We start from the raw sequence: 21248 nt of genomic DNA on the forward strand, positions 1-21248 counted from the left end.
TTACTCTACCCAGCAAGGATCTCATTCAGATTTGATGGAGAAATTAAAACCTTTACAGACAAGCAAAAGCTGAGAGAGTTCAGCACCACCAAACCATCTTTACAACAACTGCTAAAGGAACTTCTCTAGGCAAGAAACACAAGAGAAGGAAAAGACCTATAATAATGAACCCAAAACAATTAAGAAAATGGGAATAGGAACATACATATTGATGAGTACCTTAAATGTACATGGACTAAATGCTCCCACCAAAAGACACAGATTAGCTGAATGGATACAAAAACAAGACCCATATATTTGCTGTCTACAAGAGACCCACTTCACCTAGAGACAGAAACAGGCTGAAAGTAAGGGAATGGAAAAAGATATTTCATGCAAATGGAAACCAAAAGAAAGCTGGAGTAGCAATTCTCATATCAGACAAAATAGACTTTAAAATAAAGAATATTAGAAGAGACAAAGAAGGACACTACAAAATGATCAAGGGATCGATCGAAGAAGAAGATATAACAACTGTAAATATTTATGCACCCAACATAGGATCACCTCAATACATAAGGCAAATACTAACAGCCATAAAAGGGGAAATCGACAGTAACACAATCATAGTAGGGGACTTTAACACCCCACTTTCACCAATGGATAGATCATCCAAAATGAAAATAAATAAGGAAACACAAGCTTTAAATGATACATTAAACAAGATGGACTTAATTGATATTTATAGGACATTCCATCCAAAAACAACAGAATACACATTTTCCTCAAGTGCTCATGGAACATTCTCCAGGATAGATCATATCTTGGGTCACAAATCAAGCCTTGGTAAATTTAAGAAAATTGAAATTGTATCAAGTATCTTTTCTGACCACAACGCTATGAGACTAGATATCGATTACAGGAAAAGATCTGTAAAAAATACAAACACATGGAGGCTAAACAATACACTACTTAATAACGAAGTGATCACTGAAGAAATCAAAGAGGAAATAAAAAGATACCTAGAAACAAATGACAATGGAGACACGACGACCCAAAATATATGGGATGCAGCAAAAGCAGTTCTAAGAGGGAAGTTTATAGCAATACAATCCTACCTTAAGAAACAGGAAACATCTCAAATAAACAACCTAACCTTGCACCTAAAGCAATTAGAGAAAGAAGAACAAAACAACCCCAAAGTTAGCAGAAGGAAAGAAATCATAAAAATCAGATCAGAAATAAATGAAAAAGAAATGAAGGAAACGATAGCAAAGATCAATAAAATTAAAAGCGTGTTCTTTGAGAAGATAAACAAAATTGTTAAACCATTAGCCAGACTCATCAAGAAAAAAAGAGAGAAGACTCAAATCAATCGAATTAGAAATGAAAAAGGAGAAGTAACAACTGACACTGCAGAAATACAAAGGATCATGAAAGATTACTACAAGCAACTCTATGCCAATAAAATGGACAAGCTGGAAGAAATGGACAAATTCTGAGAAATGCACAACCTGCCAAGACTGAATCAGGAAGAAATAGAAAATATGAACAGACCAATCACAAGCACTGAAATTGAAACTGTGATTAAAAGTCTTCCAACAAACAAAAGCCCAGGACCAGATGGCTTCACAGGCGAATTCTATCACACATTTAGAGAAGAGCTAACACCTATCCTTCTCAAACTCTTCCAAAATATAGCAGAGGGAGGAATACTCCCAAACTCATTCTACGAGGCCACCATCACCTTGATACCAAAACCAGACAAGGATGTCACAAAGAAGGAAAACTACAGGCCAATATCACTGATGAACATAGATGCAAAAATCCTCAACAAAATACTAGCAAACAGAATCCAACAGCACATTAAGAGAATCATACACCATGATCAAGTGGGGTTTATTCTGGGAATGCAAAGATTCTTTAATGTATGCAAATCAATCAATGTGATACACCATATTAACAAATTGAAGGAGAAAGACCATATGATCATCTCAATAGATGCAGAGAAAGCTTTCGACAAAATCCAACACCCATTTATGATAAAAACCCTGCAGAAAGTAGGCCTAGAGGGAACTTTCGTCAACATAATAAAGGCCACAAATGACAAACCCACAGCCAACATCATCCTCAATGGTGAAAAACTGAAAGCATTTCCACTAAGATCAGGAACAAGACAAGGTTGCCCACTCTCACCACTCTTATTCAACATAGTTTTGGAAGTTTTAGCCACAACAATCAGAGAAGAAAAGAAAATAAAAGGAATCCAAATTGGAAAAGAAGAAGTAAAGCTGTCACTGTTTGCAGATGACATGATACTATACATAGAGAATCCTAAAGATACTACCAGAAAACTACTAGAGCTAATCAATGAATTTGGTAAAGTAGCAGGATACAAAATTAATGCACAGAAATCTCTGGCATTCCTATACACGAATGATGAAAAATCTGAAAGTGAAATCAAGAAAACACTCCCATTTACCATTACAACAAAAAGAATAAAATATCTAGGAATAAACCTACCTAAGGAGATAAAAGACCTGTATGCAGAAAATAAGACACTGATGAAAGAAATTAAAGATGATACAAAGAGATGGAGAGATATAGCATATTCTTGGATTGGAAGAATCAACACTGTGAAAATGACTATACTACCCAAAGCAATCTACAGATTCAATGCAATCCCTATCAAACTACCACTGGTATTTTTCACAGAACTAGAACAAAAAGTTTCACAATTTGTATGGAAACATGAAAGACCCCAAATAGCCAAAGCAATCTTGAGAACGAAAAATGGAGCTGGAGGCATCAGGCTCCCTGACTTCAGACTATACTACAAAGCTACAGTAATCAAGACAGTATGGTACTGGCACAAAAACACAAAGATAGATCCGTGGAACAGATAGAAAGCCCAGAGATAAACCCACGCACATATGGTCACCTTATCTTTGATAAAGGAGGCAAGAATATACAATGGAGAAAAGACAGCCTCTTCCATAAGTGTTGCTGGGAAAACTGGACAGGTACATGTAAAAGTATGAGATTAGATCACTCCCTAACACCATACACAAAAATAAAGTCAAAATGGATTAAAGACCTAAATGTAAGGCCAGACACTATCAAACTCTTAGAGGAAAACATAGGCAGAACACTCTATGACATAAATCACAGCAAGATCCTTTTTGACCCACCTCCTAGAGAAATGGAAATAAAAACAAAAATAAACAAATGGGACCTAATGAAACTTCAAAGCTTTTGCACAGCAAAGGAAACCATAAACAAGACCAAAAGACAACCCTCAGAATGGGAGAAAATATTTGCAAATGAAGCAACTGTCAAAGGGTTAATCTCCAAAATTTATAAGCAGCTCATGCAGCTCAATAACAAAAAAAGAAACAACCCAATCCAGAAATGGGCAGAAGACGTAAATAGACATTTGTCCAAAGAAGATATACAGACTGCCAACAAACACATGAAAGAATGCTCAACATCATTAATCATTAGAGAAATGCAAATCAAAACTACAATGAGATATCATCTCACACCAGTCAGAATGGCCATCATCAAAAAATCTAGAAACAATAAATGCTGGAGAGGGTGTGGAGAAAAGGGAACCCTCTTGCACTGTTGGTGGGAATGTAAATTGATACAGCCACTGTGGAGAACAGTATGAAGGTTCCTTAAGAAACTACTAATAGAACTACCATATGACCCAGCAATCCCACTACTAGACATATACCCTGAGAAAACCATAATTCACAGAGTCATGTACCAAAATGTTCATTGCAGCTCTATTTACAATAGCCCGGAGATGGAAACAACCTAAGTGTCCATCATCATATGAATGGATAAAGAAGATGTGGCACATATATACAGCCATAAAAAGAAACGAAATTGAGCTATTTGTAATGAGGTGTATAGACCTAGATTCTGTCATATAGAGTGAAGTAAGTCAGAAAGAGAAAGACAAATACCGTATGCTAACACGTATATATGGAATTTAAGGAAAAATAATGTCATGAAGAACCTGGGGTAAGACAGGAATAAAGACACAGACCTGCTAGAGAATGGACCTGAGGATATGGGGAGGGGCAAGGGTAAGCTGTGACAAAGCGAGAGAGAGGCATGGACATATATACACTACCAAACATAAGGTAGATAGCTAGTGGGAAGCAGCCGCATAGCACAGGGAGATCAGCTCCATGCTTTGTGATCGCCTGGAGGGGTGGGATAGGGAGGGTGAGAGGGAGGGAGACGCAAGAGGGAAGAGATATGGGAACATATGTATATGTATAACTGATTCACTTTGTTAGAAAGCAGAAACTAACACACCATTGTAAAGCAATTATACTCCAATAAAGATGTAAAAAAAAAAAAAAAAAAAAAGAGTGACCCCAGCTCTCCGCAACTAGAGAAAGCCCTCGCACAGAAACAAAGACCCAGCACAGCCAAAAATAAATAAATTAATAAATTAATTTAAAAAAAAAAAGAATGGGTTTTGAGGACATCAATGGGGAATCTTTCCTCTGCCTAACCATCTTTGCTCTTGCCCCATTTTCCTTCGAGGAATCTTGATCCTGTGTGACTTGCCTCCCCCTATACCAAGCTCACCTACCTTCTGAAGCGTAATTGATTCCACTCCTGCCAGACAGCCTGGGATCTGGCTCGCCCAGGGTCCTGCACTGAGCAGGTAAGCTCATTTCTTCAGAATCCTGTAGATTGTGAACACCTTGTGATGTTACTCATGTGGCCTCAGGTATAAATTTTCATCTGTGATGAGAAATTCTTATCTAAAATACTAATATAAAGCCTGAAACTTCCCTTTGAACCATGATTTTAAAATTGAACTTGACGAAGGCACCAGAAATTGTTAAAGGATATAAGAAGCAGTTAGGCTTTTTCTACAAATTCAGAAAGCCTAACATGACAAATCAGAGTAATCTGAGGTAGCAGTTACCGTGTTTTACTTTGAGTCTAAATCTTTGATTTTTGAGTATTCAGGGTACAGGGGTAAACCATAAAATTCTAACTTCATGACTCAAATATAGATATCCAGCAACTATTTGTAGTGATTCTAGCAAAGTCTAAAGCATTTATTGAAACATACTTTACATATATCGCACATTGGTAACATACCCAGTGGTGCATAACTACATTTCAATCTCTAGGCTTTCAGGAAAATCTAAATCTATCCAGACTTCCTCTACTGTTGAGAGAAATTTCTTAAGCTTATGGTTTAACTTGCCAGTAAACTGCTTCCTCTAGAAAGAGGATTCCTGTTGACACTAGAACCAGGAGTGAGAGCCCAGCCCCAGGCTCCCAGGTCGAGATTCCATAGGCCAGGCCTGGCTAAATATCAGAAGGACAAAGATCCTTCAGGACTATTCCAGGAATCTGGCAAACAACTTCGATGTCTGTGTTTCATTAACAGCCTAAGGGCACTCCAAGTATATTACCAGCAGAGGTAAGGACAGAATAAGTTGTCTTGACCTCCTAAAGGGACATACAAGGGCAAGCAGAAAAAAGACTTCAAACAGGATCTTTACAAAATGTTAAACTATTCCTGTGGTTAATGCTCCTTAGCTCTAAAAATGTTAGCTTTCACACTTGGCTTAGCTGCTGCTCTGATCTGCAAACAGAATTTTTTCTTTTGAACATTAATTGTCTTTTTTTCTTGCACTGATTGGGAGATTGTCTGAGATATCAACTTTGAGAGGGGAGCCTCCCGGATCAGACTCAGGGAGGAACAGGAAGGGCTTGGGGACAGGCACACACACACCTCTGCTCAGTGCCAGGGAGGGTGAGGCTGCATTCTCCATCAGTGCAATCTCCACCCTTGTTCAGTGGCAACCTTCACTGAGAGCCAGACTTCTTCCAGAGAAGCAGAGATATGAATCTGGAAACACTACTGTGGAGAGTGTAGCTGAAGCACTGTAGCATTTTGGGATCAGGTGGAGGCAAGGGAAGTTTGAAAAGCTAGAGACCTGCTGGGTCTAAAGGGATGAAAATGCTGGGAAGCCCAAGATTAAAGTGCCGGGAGATTGGCTTCCTGGTGAGAGCTCTCCTCCTGGCTTGCAGATGACTCTCGTGTTTCATAGGTAGAACGCAAAGGAACTCTAGTCTCCTCCCTCTTAGAAGGACACTAATCCAATCATGGGGGCCCCACCTATATGACCTCATCTAAACCTAATTACCTCCCAAGGCCCCACCTCCTAATGCCTTCACACTGGAATTAGTGCTTCAATATGTGAATTGGGGTGGGGGGGGCACAAACCTGCATTCCTAACAGAGTGTCACTGAATTGGGGGCTCAATCTGACTGTAATCTCACAAAATTCAGACTTTTTAGTTTGCCTTTCTCAGAGAGCAGATGTTGAGACAAGGATACGGGTGGTAGGTGATCCCAGGAAGCATAAGTGAAAGTGAGGAAAGCGGGACTGGGGAAAGAGAATGTCAAAGGTTGTGTTAAAGTGGGTTTACTACTATGGGCATCTGGGGTTCAGTCCCACTGGGGAGCCTCTGATATATGGTACTGTGTAATGCTCATCTGGTAACACCCCTATGTGATGGGGTGGTTGACAGTCACTCAGTGACTATCTCTCCTTCATTAGCTGGGGAGTGAGCACCCTCAAGAACATTAACTCCCTTGTAGTTTCCACTTTGTGGCAGAGTGAGCTCCCGTAGTACCAAAGAAAGTAGTCAGGCAAACACGTGCGGGCATTGAGGTGGGGAAGCCATGGATGTGCTGGAGAGGTCTCCCGAAGCTGCTGGTGAACTTGGGTGGACTGGGGGAAAGCATCACATTCCTGATTCTTCCTACCTTTTGGACCATGTTGAGTAGACTGCTGCTGATGCTTTACAGTGGTTGTACTGTTATCCTCTGGGAAGCATATGCCAAGAGAATTAGGACTGCCAGAGATTTACTGGGGGATAACACCTGTGAAAAAGGGGAAGAGGCAGGATTATGTAGAGGGAGCTGTCAGACCATAATGTGTCCCTGACATTTTCTGCCAGTCCCACAGGGAGCTCTGGAGCAGAGGACCAGTTTGAGGAATCCCACACTGGATGGAAATGGCTAGGCTCCCTCCATCGTTGGCTTGGAGCCACTCCAAGAATGTGGGCTAACAGCTGGAGGCTATTGGGTAGCCATGCTCCTCACAGATGGACAGCAAGCTCTTTCGAGAAAAGAGCTGTGTGGTATACCTCTATGTCTACCTGTGATGGGCAGCTATGAGCACCCAGATCTTCAGTCACTGCTGCAGGTTGTCTATAAGGACCATCATTATAAGATGTAATATTTATCTCCTTCTACTCTCAATCCTAGATGCCAACACTTCCATTGGTTTAAGTTGCTTATTTTGGTGAGTGCCCAAGACCTTCACTTCTAAGAGGTCTGAACCCCTGGTGACCTTATCACTCCATGTTTGCTGCAATTGCTTATTTATGCTTAACATTGGGTGTGGAAGAACCAAGCAACATTCCAATGAATCATTTTTCCCTTTCCTCTCATGTAGCAGAAAACCTTGATAGTCTACTGGCGAAAGAGCACTGTTTGTGTCCCTTGGTATAAGCATCTAGATCTAGGACCTCTAGACCTGCTGAACTTAACTTGTAGGGATGGAAAGCACAGATTTCCCAATTGGGTCACTGGGTGTTAAGACAAGGGAGAAACTTAATTCCACTCCTTGGTTCCCAGACCTATATTCTAGCTCTTGGAGACACAGCATCATTTAATGGCCACTAGTTTGCTAGCAAAGTACACCAACACCATTGTGATGAGCATGATGCTTTCAAGTTGCAGTTCCTGTCTTGAACTGTTAGCAAACTCGGGTGGACTATGAAAGCAGGAATCACCAGTATGATTCCTTACACCCATTGGACCACATTGAATCTACTGCTACTGATATTTCATGGTGGTTGTGCAGTTGAGTTTCCTGGAAAGGATACTCTGAGATGCTGACTTAGGAATGCAAGGGTTTGGAGTATATAGTATTGATCAGAGGGGCAAAGGAAGGTCTAGGCAGAAGTCAGACTGGGATGGAAGATGGACCAAGAATGAGGTGGAGAGTGCCATGGCAGGCATCTTCTGTTAGTCATCCCACACCAGACTGGTACGGCTGGGACTTCTACTCCTGGCTCACTTGGCCCCTGGATGTGGGCTGCCCTTGGGGGACTGACAGCTAGCTGGAGGCTCTTGCTGGCTGTGCTCCCTACCAAGCAGCACGTCCTTCCCTAAATGGAGATCTGTGCGGTGGGTTTCTTTCAGAACACCCCATCTCTGCAGTTCATCGTCAGACTGATTCTTTACCTGGACAGGTAAAAGGGCATTTCAGTGACATGCTGGTCTGGCAGCTTCTTGTTAATATATGATAAAATCAAGGTTTCTGTAATCATGTGTCTCTGTAAGATGGATTGCTTGTTCCAGGTGACTTAATATGGGCTTTTCTGCAGTAAGTTAGGTATTCTGGAAGCCCCTAATGGTGCTAACACAGGCACTGTGCACGGAAGTGCCAGGGCATGGAAGGTAAATTCAAATCCAGAATAATTATCACAGAAGGATGGATGCTTCTCTCAGGAGGGGAGAGGTCAGATGTAATCACCTTGCCAGCAAGAGGCTGGGTGGCACCATATGGATGTTTAACATCTGTTTCTGTTGCTGACAGGCCAGCTTTAAAACAATGGCAGTAGCTAGAATGGCTTTGAGAGGGAGCCATGATATTGGACCCATGAAATGGGTAGACTTTTTTGCAAGCAACTAGGGGGCTGAGCACAGAAACCGGCTGACTTCTGGACAAGTCATCCTGTCCACTTACTGAGCACATCTGTGATGAATGATCTGGTAGGCACTGCCATTTATTGATTGATTGATTGATTGATTGAGGTACACGGGACTCTCACTGTTGTGGCCTCTCCCGTTGCAGAGCACAGGCTCCGGGCGCACAGGCTCAGCGGCCATGGCTCACGGGCCCAGCCGCTCCGCGGCATGTGGGATCTTCCCGGACCACGGCACGAACCCGTGTCCCCTGCATCGGCAGGTGGACTCTCAACAACTGCGCCACCAGGGAAGCCCGGCACTGCCTTTTGATTTAAAAAACAAACAAACAAACAACTTAGGCCTTGTGCCTATTCCCGTAGGTCCTTCTACATGCCTCTTCCCCAGACCTCCTTGTCTCTAATCTTCTAATATTGCTGCTTCCAGGACACTGAGCAGCCAGCCAACCCACTTGCTAATGCATGGTATTCAGAAATACCCATCTTAGGCCCCCTCGTTTCATAAGAAATGATCAAGTGTACTGATGGAACTCATGCCCACTGGGAGAATTCTCCCTCAATGTTCCTTAGGGTATCCTCTAAGGAGTCATGAGATTGCAGCCATCCATTAACAATTCATTGTTACATATTGAATGAATCTGCCTATGAACCAGGGCTTTACTTTTCTCTCCTTGTCACAGGGATTTCTTCATGGGGCCACAGGTGTGAGCTGAGAGGTATAAGTGCAACAGAGATAGGGGATGATGGGGGTGTGGAGTCATTTGTTCTTGTAACTTAAATGTGACCTTAGATTTGCTTTCCACAAATATACTATTACCTGTGTAACACTGGTGCCCATCGTGCCTTATGCTTTTAAGTCTTACAGCGTCCAGCTCATCATGGGAAGTTCTAAACCCATACTTGATGTTTCATGGCTAGGAATTCAGTCTCTGTTAAGTCTCAGTATTATACTAGGAGCCGATTTCCAAGTTAAGTTTTCTATGGGCAAATGTATGAACTTATTCTGCAATCTTAGGAGTCTGCTGTTACCTCTCACATTCTGGCCATAGGTGGGTTCCAGAGTACTTGATACTTCTGATTTCCAGGTCTAACAATATAACACCAGTGATAAGGTGGACCAGAAAGACCTTTTGTGGAAAGTCAATATAATCAAGATTCCTGTTGAGTTCTGCAGGAACTTGCATCTATTCCTACCATGGGTGTGGCTAACACTGAGATCTGTCAGGTTGTATTTTGAATGGCCAGACCACAGGTACTCAAAACTGGCAGGCTTTGGAGCCCACTGAAAAATGGTTAGGGGCAGTATTCCCAAGTGTGACATATGCTGTATTTACAATCCAAAGAGGCCTACCAATTTTGAAGTTACACTTCCTTCATGGTAGGAGATAAAAGGTGCAGTAAATTTTCCTTTAATTTGGAAGTAGGAAGTGATGTCCTGCATGCCCTAGACACTTAAAAGCATCAGTGATGTGGCAGGCCCTGAATCTTTGTAGGTTTACCTACCACATTCTGGCACATAGGTCTTCAATTCTAACAAAACAATGTCAGTAATAAACTAGACCAGCAGAATCTTCTGTGGAACGCTAATATAGGTTCCAGTCTTTTTCATTGATGGTCTTCTTGCAGATGTCATTTTGGTGTGCTTGTGAGAAGAGGTGAGCTCAGCGTCTTCCTACTCGCCCATCTTGGCCGCTCTCGCCAACATAATCTGGAATGCCAATATAATCAAGATTTCTGTAGATTTTATTGTAGAGAGTAGGAAAGTTGACATAACTCTAGGATGAGGCTATGAATGTATACTGCTGACTTTCCCATGAGAAAGCAAATTGATACTCTCTTCATTGGGGATTGAATAATGTATTCACTAGATCAGGAGATGCATGCTAAATGCCAGAAGTAGTGCTTTTTACTAATAAAGATCATACCTCCATGACAGCTGTGATAGTTCACTGTCATCTGTCTTGGGACTCCGAATGTCATATTGAAACAAGGAATCACAAAGACCTCTGATCAAATGCAGGGTGACTTCTGTTTTTACCGGCCAAGGGAGTAAGCACACAAAAGAAGTCCTCTGGTTGGTCATCTTGAGCCAGTGGTCAAAGTTCTTCTGTGTTGGGAAGCCTTTCTTGTCTCATTACTGAAGTTCTCCAAAGCACCGCTCTGTTCCATATTCCAGAACCTTTCTGATTGTCTTCCAAACATGAGTCCTGGAGGACCAGTTCCAGTTCTTTTGAGGCAGGACACTAATTGTCACGGACGTGTTCTTAATCTAGAAAACCAGGTTTCTTTAGGAGAACTGGGGTTCCAGCCCAAGACGCGGGATGGATAGAAATGCAAAACAGTGACCTGCTCACTGGGCCTTAACAATTGCCCCAGGTATGGGAGATCATAGTAAAAGGGATGCCCTAGGGACCACCATAGGGTGGGGTTGTCAGCAAGAGCTGCCTGACTCCTGTGGCGCCTTTAGGTGGTAATCAGCCCTACATCCAACCCCCTCTCAAGTTGTGAGAAAATTGACTTCAGAGAAGCAGATCCTTCTGCCAGTGGGTACTCTAGGTGCAAACTGCCTTACTGTCAAGCCAGTGTGGGGGTGGGTGGAGCAGGGCCTGGGCAGGAAAAGGTCCTAAGGCCTAGGTTCAGTGAGCTGCCCACTACGTATCAAGGTGTAATCGCCTACTTTTCCAAGCCAAGAAGCTGTGCCTGACTCGAGGTCTTTACTCCTTGCTTGAATTTTTCTTTCTTTTTCTTTAACCATAAATGAAGTAGTTGCCAATGAAACCATTGACTATAGCTCTGTTCACACATTTGTCCTCAGACTGTAGCAGATAGAATAAAGGTCACATTCACAAAGATCTATCCTCTGTCTGGGGAGGTTTAGAATACAAGACACATTTTCTTTACATCAAAAGAACATCAGCCTTCACACTTTTTAGAGACCTGATGTGGTGGCGAGGTTATTTGAAGAGTGACAATCAGTTTGCCATGAGGAGGTACCTGGAGTTGACTCGATCCCTGGGTGTCTTGAATGGCTCCAGGCTGTGCTCTTCTGGATCTGCCTCTGGTTAGATTCTTGTGTTGTAATGCTCACTGACTATTTCTAATCCATGTGGAAACATGGAAGCCTGGATGGTATCAGTATATGGTCCATAAGTCAGATGTGGTGGCGCCATCTTCATAAGCTGCTGGGTATCTCTTCAGTTTACCTGAGCATTAGTGTTGCCTGACCTTTGGGTGAAGAGGGCTATGACGCCAGTAGAAAGACTCCTTTAGAGGAAAGGAGGGAAGGAAGGATTCTTTCATGGAACGTTTGTGGACTTATCTCTTCAGGAAGAGAGGGAATTTCTCTGCCTGCTTCATTTTTAACCATGAAGTACAGGTCATGGCTGGGCTGGATGAGGAAAAGGGCTTGTGTTTGGGACAGCTGGTCATCAGCAATTCCTATACTTGGAGACATGGTATTACCTTTGAGTTGAACAAATGTCCTGGAATTTCCTAAACCAAGCCCAGGGGCCAGCGTGAGGTGGGTGTGTCTGGGCAAAGGATTGTAACCCTGAGTGCTGGCAGATCTGGGGTGCTGGGAGCTGGGCTTGAAAAGTCTGCTCAATGGAGTTGAAACTTCAGACTCTCTGCAGATCTGGGGGTGGAGGGGAGGAGATACCTTGGCTGGCCTCTATTTTGACAACAGGCCAGGCTATGCGTAAACAGATGTATCATTGGATAAAATGGCCCATGACTAAAATGAATGTTGGCAAATACGTGATAATAATTGTTCTAATGAAGTTTGAGTATTAAGTACAGCCCAGTGGGCTTTTTAGGGGGGTCTTAGAATGGCTTTAAGGGAGTGACAACCATTTTTGTTCTGTTCTCTAAATTTTATTTGTAGAGAATTGAAGACTAGAGGTTGTCACCTCTTGGGTGTCTTTGGCTATGGCTTCAAACTTAGAGAATCCTCGTGTTCAGTGTCTTTTTCCTTGAAAAGGCTAGGCCTCCTGTTTATGGGATGGCATCCGGGTAGCTCATCTCCAAGGAATGAGAATCTAGATAAGGAGTCTACACTGGGAAACACGTGGCTCTGTAAACCTTGCCTGAGTGATTGTGGTCATGAAGCACAAGGACAAGGCCTGTCACTCCTATAGGCAGTTAGCCTGTTACTGACAACCAGGGGCTACTTCTGAGCCTGTGTGACACTTGCAGGGAACTAGGACACTTCGGGTGTCTTTGGTTTTCCTTATACTTTCATGATCTGTCCCTTGATACAGGAAAATGTTGTACAAATTTCTCCATTAAAAACTGGCACCATAACATCTTGCCACATTTGACGTCCTTCAGCGACTAAAATTCTCAATTTGGTTTCTGCTCAGTGACTGAGCTGCATCTAGAATCCAGCCCCTCTGAGCTGCAGAGCAATTAATATGGTAGCAGTGCCCCTGGAGATGACACCCCATTACCAGGCAGCTGGGTACTGAAATCTGTTTGAAGTGTCTCTAAATGAAGCCTATGGGCTTCTGGAATTTTCTTGCTGGGGCAAGCATTGAAGCAGCTGTGAAGATAGTACCTCAGTTTCCCCATCTTCCTCTGTGCCTAAGTGGCCTAAAGATGACTTCATTCCATGTCAACGTCTTACCTTCCTAGACCATCACCTTGAATAATACAGTCTATTATTTGTCAACTAAAAATTCTACTCCTTCCCTTTGGTTCAAGAAGTTTTTCAAATCATCTGTGAGGTTGCCTGCTATCATGAGGCTTAAAGACAATCATGTAGCCTCCAATAAGTTTTTAAGGGATAATGACATGCATAAATGTAAATAGCCTAGGGTGGAGCCTTTGAATGCTTGGAACTTGGATAGCTGGGACCATTTTGTAGCCAGAGGTACATCTCATTCCAGACTGAATTCAAACATACATCCTTTACATAAAGCACTGCAACAGAGTCACGTGTCAGACTGTGTTTTCAGGATGGGATTTGCATTGTGAAAGCTGACATACGCCTTGGCAAATGTGAGGGAGATGGCTGGACTCAGCCTCTGCGCTCACATCAAGCAGACCTTTGACGGCTGACCCTTTGTCTGATGAAATGACATCATTTCCTTCACTTGGGTGGATTCACACTGCCAGAAAACTTCTGGGTTGCTATTTGGTTCCTAATTGACTTGTGTTCAGTGCAGACTTAAGGTGGAGGAAGGCATCCCTGTCCATGACTGAGATGAAGTACATCCCTTGGGCAGGTATCTGGACTGCCCTATGGAAGTGAAACATTCCTCACCCCAGTCCTATTGCTGAAAACCTTGTTTCCTGCCCACGTTGAAGAGCCTGAGAGGATCTCTCTGGGTTATAGGAAGAAGGCCTATTTGTGCATCTGTTAGGTGCCTATGTTAATGAGTTATCCTCTAGTATTGATGCGTTTATCATTATGTAATGCCCTTCTTTGTCTTTTGTTATATACTTTAAAAGTCTATTTTGTCTGAGTATCGCTACCTCTGCTTTCTTGTCATTTCCATTTGCAGGAAATTTTTTCCATCGCCTCACTTTCAATCTGTCTTTAGCTCTGAAGTGAGTCTCCTGTAAGCAGCATGTAGACGAGTCTTGTTTTTTATCCAAGCGTCCACCCTCTGCCTTTTGATTGGAGCGTTTAGTCCATCGACATTTAAAGTGATTATTGATAGGTCTATACTTATTGCCATTCATACACAAAATATAATGGAGTGGCACATGCCATAATGACTGGAGTTTGTACAAGGAGACACTTGTGAGGTCTTGGATCACAGGATTTTGAACTTTTCCCCTGGGATTTCTGAGCAAGGAGGTGCTTCAGAACTCCATGGCTCCTCTCTCCTTTAAGTGCTCTAGGAAGTAACTTGGTGAAGGACCATAGCAAATTTATGGCTTTATCCACTCCCAGTTGGTAATGCACATACACTGGAGCTTTTATTACTCTAAAGAGCTTACTAGAGAACAAGAGAAGGATACTTCAGTCCTATAGGCTTTAGTGGTGGTTGCCAGCTGCCTTATTGTCTTCCTCAAAGGACCAAAGAAAGTTCTGGACCATCCTCTCTCCATCACCAGTATGATCCAGTAAATGATGGCTCTCTGCCTCCCTCCTTCATTTCTCCTCTGCCTACCAGAGTTGGAGAAGGAGAACGTCATGTCTACAGAGAACTTTCTCCCCAATTCCCCAAGCCTTCCTGGGTTCTCAGGAAAAACTACTTATCAACTTAGGCTAACAATGAAGATCAAAGAACTGTCAAGTTTTGGAACATGCTTTAGACTTAGTGGACAGATTAAAAGAGCACCAATCCTGCAATATGAAAAGAGGCACACAGTGAGATTGCATGTCTGCTAGGGAGGCTGTGGGTGGTCCTCAATTTTTTCAATTTGGTTTGTATAATATAAGCCAAGCAGAACCTTTAGTTCCAAATAACGGTATCATCACTGTGCAATAGTAAACCCAGGGGGCTGATGATGGTTTACTCGTTAAGCAGCAAAAGTTTCATTTCCTATGTGACCTAAAAATTTAAATATTAAAAAACGGACATGTGAAAAGTCAAGTGTCTGGGTTTGGCTTCCCTAGAAAAGACTCCTTGATGATGACTCACATGCATTAGGTTTATGGGGAATGCACTTGGGAACAGTACTGGAAAGGAAGTAAAGACAGCAAGATAGGGCAGAAGGAGAAGTTCAACTGTGTATCCTCAAGAGAAGTTTCAACCAGCCCCATGAGGAGTTCTGGAGCAAGAATGGCCCTCCAGAGTTGCCCTGAACTGAGCAACATGGCTGGACCTCTGGATACCTCAGAGCAGCCAGGGAATGTGACTTCCCCCAGGGAAGGGGCAGAGTCTTGGTTGAGGCAGTTCTCATTGGAGTAAGGGCCATTCCCAGAGGGGGATGAGCATCTTGGCACTTCCAGTGCAGGGATTATCAGTGGTGCAGCACTGCAGACATCTCAGGAAGGATGTGTATCATGTGCCCATCTGGAAATAAGCAGATCTTGGCAGATCTTTTTGTCCTGGGGTTATCCTCATCTAGTGAAATTTCCTTTTACATCCTGTTAGGTCTGTGAGTCTCAATTCCAGGGCCACAGGTCCTTCAAGGAAAGTTCAGGGGATGAACTGCCAGGTTGGAAGCAAATCTGGATGAATCCCTTCTGATTGGCATAAGAAGCAGCCAAAATCAATAGAGGTGGTTGTACTGAAACAGTGATATCAAGGGCCTTTGCGTGGTTTTGGGTCCTTTGTCCCATTTCTAGAGACAGCCCCCAATCTTCTTGCTAGGCTCCAAGTCTTTATTTGGGGACTCTCTGTAGCTCTGTGCGACACCTCACCCATTGCCACACACAAATTGATTATATCAGATGAACAGGGTGGATCAACCAAATCCCAGGAACACACCACTGCTCACCAGGAATGTCACTTCCTCCCTGGGGACTATCTGATACTAGCTAGTGGTCAACTTTTGGTGAAAAGTTTACTCTGCCTACAACATCTCTTCCAGAAGAATCACCCAGAACTCCTGTCTTAACCATAAGTAGTTTGAAAAGAAGCATAGTTTGTTTCTTGGATACTTAACTACCTTCACTTAATGAGGAAAGTCTGGGTAATTTGGGAGACTGCTAACATAGCTGGAAAGTCGGATCATGCCCTCACCCCAAAACCATCAGTGCTGAAGACCTGTCCATGCCATTAACAGAGCTTAGTGACCTTCAGTTGTGAATCTAGATATGAGAATGTACCTGCTTCTAATTAAGTGGTCTCTCTGTATAGACAGATGACTACAACTTGGTTCTCAACGTCCTTGTTAATGTCAGGGGTTTCTGTGCTTGGTGTCAAGAAGTATCTTAACAAGCCTCCTGGAGATGGCCCAGAGGTATACATCCATTCTGTACTCTGGGTAGAAGCAGTAGGCCAGAGTGGCTGATGGGAGAGGGTAGAGTGGTGACTGGGCTTTATCGGTAGATGTTACTGGAAAAGCAGGTGATGGATCTGCTGGCATCCAGGCTATTTTACTAGGATGCATCTTCTCAGTGATAAAACTTGGAGATGTCTTGGGATTGCTAGGAGGACTTTGCCAGGGTGAAGGGTGCCTTTAGATAATGTTATGGTTCCTTTTACATTTCTTGCTCAAATATTTGACTGAAATTCATCTCTGCGTATGGCTCTGTTCTAGGTGTTTGTGGTACTCAAGGTAGAAGAAAGTTTTTTCTTGTTCTCCATGAGGGGGTTCTTGAAATCAGACCATAGGGTCTATTCATGTTTTTCCTTAGAACACCCTCCTGCAGAGCTCAGAGGTTGTGTCCCCTCAGGATGGACTTTCTTCTTCCACACTAGCCTGTGCTGCATCATGCACGTCTTCTCCTGCTCTCCATTGGCTCCAAACTGAACATTGTCTGACGCTCTTGTAAGTCTGTTCCCTGAAGCTTCATGGCCAAGACTATTCTAGGGAACCTCAGAAGACTGGGTGGTGGGCTGATTCAGTATTCAGCAGATGAAATCCAGGAGTATGATACATGATAAAAGAACTGGGTGACCATGAGGGGATCTAGAACACATCTCTAGAGACACATCTAGAACTAGCATCAAGGGTAGATTGCCCTGGGCTGAGGGGTCTAAGCAAAGACTGATATATGGTTAAACATATACTGGGGCCCAGCCTGGCTCCAGATGGCCTGAGTGTGAAAAGTTGAGCAGATCCTTCATAGACAGACATGATAGCATTCATGGTGATGGGGTCCCAGTGTCCAGAACCATGGAACATAGAGCTGGGTGGCTCTTTATGGAAAAAAGGGGAACATGCCTTTATCCTTGAAAGATTGAGTGTTTCACAGTCCCTCCCATGAATTACTGTAAGGTTGCTGTCTTTACCCTCCATCTTCTGAGGATCTCTGTTACCCTGATATTTCATAATACATCTATTTATCTTCCCCTTTCATGTTGAACCCAAAAATAAAGTCACATGGGCAGACAAAGAACAATGGCTCACTTCACCCTGGGCCTCTTGTTCTAGAGGGAACGTCACCTAGTCAGGTTGAACTTTGACCTCCAATCATCTTTACTTGAAGTACGTACTTTTCTTAACTTTATGGTAAGGGACTTGGCTGTTTTCAGCTTTGAGATCATGTTCTTTAAGCTTCAGAAGAGTTAGAAGTATCTGAACCTTATTAGACATGGAAGGGATATTTTAGCTTGATTCTATGTATGTGGCTCATCTGTGCCAAGGGTCTGGTGACCTCTATGTTGATCAATGAAGTTCCATTAGGGTCACCTCCAGCTGTTGAATACAGCTCTCTGCAGCATTAAGACGACATCAATTGTGTAGGCCCCAGGGGCTTCTCCCACCAAAGTGTCAGGACCCAGTGTTTTCTTAACATTATCCTGTACAAAGAAATAGAACTATCTTAGTTGTCAATTGCCATTGAAGTTAAGATATCTGTATTTCATGGATGCCTTGGTCTATTGAAGCTTATTCTGAGTTCACACTTGTGGGGCTCTTGTCTGTGTTGGTCTGCTGTTTTGTGGAAAGAATGCAGAAAGTGAAGACAAAGCTTTGCAAAGGGCACCTGGGCAGGACCACACCTTCTTGTGGAGGATGATGGAGAATGAGGACTGTTAAGCTCTGATCTTTTACAAAATAATCACAAGCATTTCTAAGCATGTGGGGATCTTCCCTGAATGTATAGCACTTGCAGGGAATAACACCCTTCTGTTTCCTTTTCTTATTCCTTTACTGGTCTTTGGCACAAGTGATTTGAGCATCATTCTCTTCATATCAAGGACTTGCATTATGGTGGAGTGTTGTAGTGTAAAGACGTTATATTTGAAATTTGCTCAATGGCTGACCTGGAACCAGAATTTAGAAACTCCAAGCAGGTGAGCATGGCTGGCCCCATCACCCCAAATAAAATAATTGGGACCCATCCTTTGTCAGTGCTTTCCAATATTAAATGTGTTTTCTGAGTGAAGTCTGTGTTCTCTAGTATTTTCTTGCTTGAGTAAACAATAGAGCAGCCATAAAACTCATCTGGGTCTTGCCTTGAATGCTTCCTCTACTATTGAGAGCTTTGTAGAAACTTCCTTGACTCTCATTTCTTGGTAGGCAAGAAGGGTCTTTGAGTAAAGCATTTCATCCAGCAGGAGCTGAATACCAGGAAACTGAGGCTGTTTCTCCTTCAACTGGCAAGTTGATCCAACCGCATTCCAGTGGCTACCTACCCCAGGAGTTCAATTCTTTTGGGAGAAGCATGTCACGGAGGTCTAGGCAGTAGTTAAGGTCAACTGCTGTGAATGAAGAATGGTAAATGAGTGTGAGGGTGTGTCCCTGAAATCCCACTGTGCATCTGAGGGGAAGGAAGGGTCATGACCTGAGAACAAGGTGTGGAGGCATGTTGAGTGCCAGTTGGGGATTTCAGAGCAAGGGGGGAGGGGACAGGAAGGTCTGTCTAGAGGTTTGGAAGACTCTCAAACACGGGCCCTCCCAGGCCTCAGAGCTCAGGGTGCAGCGAGCTGGGAGTATCTGGACTTAGATCATCAGTTGCCAGTTCTGTCATACAGGTTTGGTGACTTCTCAGTGTGATTCAGGGAGTGTTGACTTCAAGGATGAAAAATAAATGCTACTCTGCAGGGGTTTCAAAATGGATTCTGAAAGAACTTGGACTCTTGAACCTACAGTGGGTCTTCCCTCTGAAGTGGCTTTGCCAATGGTGACAAGGGCCCTGAACCCAAATATTGCTTCAGAGTTGGAGATGGTTGCAGAATGAAGCCATTGTCAGGACTTCATGCAGAAACAATGACATATAAACAATGACATTCAGAAAAGCTCCATTGTGAGGGCTGTAGTCTTTAACAAGAATTCATCAAAGCCTGATCCTCAGGGTTCTTTGGCTGAGTTACTGTCATTTTGCAGAGTTTAATTTCTAGACGTAGACTTCTTCAAAGCTTTAGTCCATCTTTGTGCGGTTGGCAATTGGTGCAAATTGCCTTACCATACTTGTTATATTGACGAGTCCTCATTGGTGTAGTGATGCACAACCAGAATTAAGGATCAGTGTCATCTTTTTTTTTTTTTTTTTTTTTTTTTTTGTGGTACACAGGCCTCTCACTGTTGTGGCCTCTCCCGTTGCGGAGCACAGGCTCTGGACGCGCAGGCTTAGTGGCCATGGCTCACGGGCCCAGCTGCTCCGCGACATGTGGGATCTTCCCGGACCGGGGCACAAACCTGTGTCCCCTGCATCGGCAGGCGGACTCTCAACCACTGTGCCACCAGGGAAGCCCCCAGTGTCATCTTTTGACTTTTCTTTGGCAAACCAATCTCAGTTCTCAAAATCCAAAAGTTAAGTAATTGGGTTGTTGAGGAGTTTTTCAATTTTTTATTACATAGACAGCCCCCCAAGTTAGGGGTGTAGGGCAAGAGTTATTGAGGACATTCACAACCTGTGAATTAACTCACTAATTACAGACATGAGTTCTAAGCCCTTAATGACCTCTTTTCTCATTCAAGATTTCTGCACTTCTACTGAGATTGCATGAGATATTAGTCTCAAGACATTAAGCAGTAACACTTACTTTTTCTAACTCTCCAGAATTGAATCTGCAGTTGGACTAGGTTATTCTACCTCGCACTAACCTTTCACTGGTTTTATTTGCCCCATCTAAAAGTATGAGGACGTGTCAGGTGAAATTAACACCCAGTGCTAGTTCTTGCTGTGCTTTGTTTTGACAAATGCCTGGATTCTCCTGGCCAAGCCTATTTCAGGTCCTGTTCATTGACCAGGTCAGTGCCATTGACTGACCAATAGTCACTCTCTAGATAGAGTTTTCTCTCAGGATTCATATGCTAGACCCCAAGGCTGGACTTGAGGTTTGAGCAACTCTGTCTCCGTCAAGGTCAAGTGAGCCGAGAGGTGGGTTACCACCTGCAGAGTTACAGATCATGGACATCTGAGGATTTGCAGGGGACCATGTGCCTGGGGAGGAGATTTTGTTCTGAAGGCAGTAAGGTCAGCACTGAGACTGGAGAAACAATATCCCCATGTAGGGGAGCAAAATTTGCCACCATAAAACATCTCTTTGGCATGAGAATTAATTTAGCCTGATTACTTTTAAGAAACAGAAGGTTCAGGAAGTTTTTCTGGTTACCTCCCCCTTAGCTTCCATAAAGAATTAGATAAAGGGCCTGTTCCTGGAAGAACACCATCACCAGAGTTACCTACAAAGAATATGGGCTAGGTGTGGTGGGAGAACCTGGCAGGGTCTAGAGATCAAAGTCAACCCTGTGCCCCATTGTTTCTTCAGGGCCCAGCAAACATTTGTTTTTATCAGACACTTGCTTTTCTATCTTCATGTGAATTGCCTTCCTCCAATTTCAAGTCCCAAGCTACTACCTCCATCCTCTTGTCTTTAGCTGAAGATGTTATTTAAAGTGAAGGCTTCAGCATTTTGGTGAATTTCTTGGTTTTCCTGGGTCTTGTCCACGTATACATGTTATTAAACTTGATTTTTTCTTATTAAC

The 21248-nt window shown here is 43.1% G+C and overlaps 1 long non-coding RNA gene across 1 annotated transcript in view; it reads left to right on the forward strand.

Annotated features, from left to right (window-relative positions):
- LOC117312386 (uncharacterized) overlaps positions 1-21248 on the forward strand; it is a 141624-nt gene that overhangs the window by 3967 nt on the left and 116409 nt on the right. Inside the window, exon 2 of the long non-coding RNA XR_012331933.1 lies at positions 4546-4669. This is a non-coding gene — a long non-coding RNA (uncharacterized lncRNA). The remainder of the gene's footprint in view (positions 1-4545; positions 4670-21248) is intronic.

The sequence above is a fragment of the Tursiops truncatus genome, chromosome 5, assembly GCF_011762595.2.
Source record: "Tursiops truncatus isolate mTurTru1 chromosome 5, mTurTru1.mat.Y, whole genome shotgun sequence".
In the NCBI taxonomy this organism is placed as follows: domain Eukaryota; kingdom Metazoa; phylum Chordata; class Mammalia; order Artiodactyla; family Delphinidae; genus Tursiops; species Tursiops truncatus.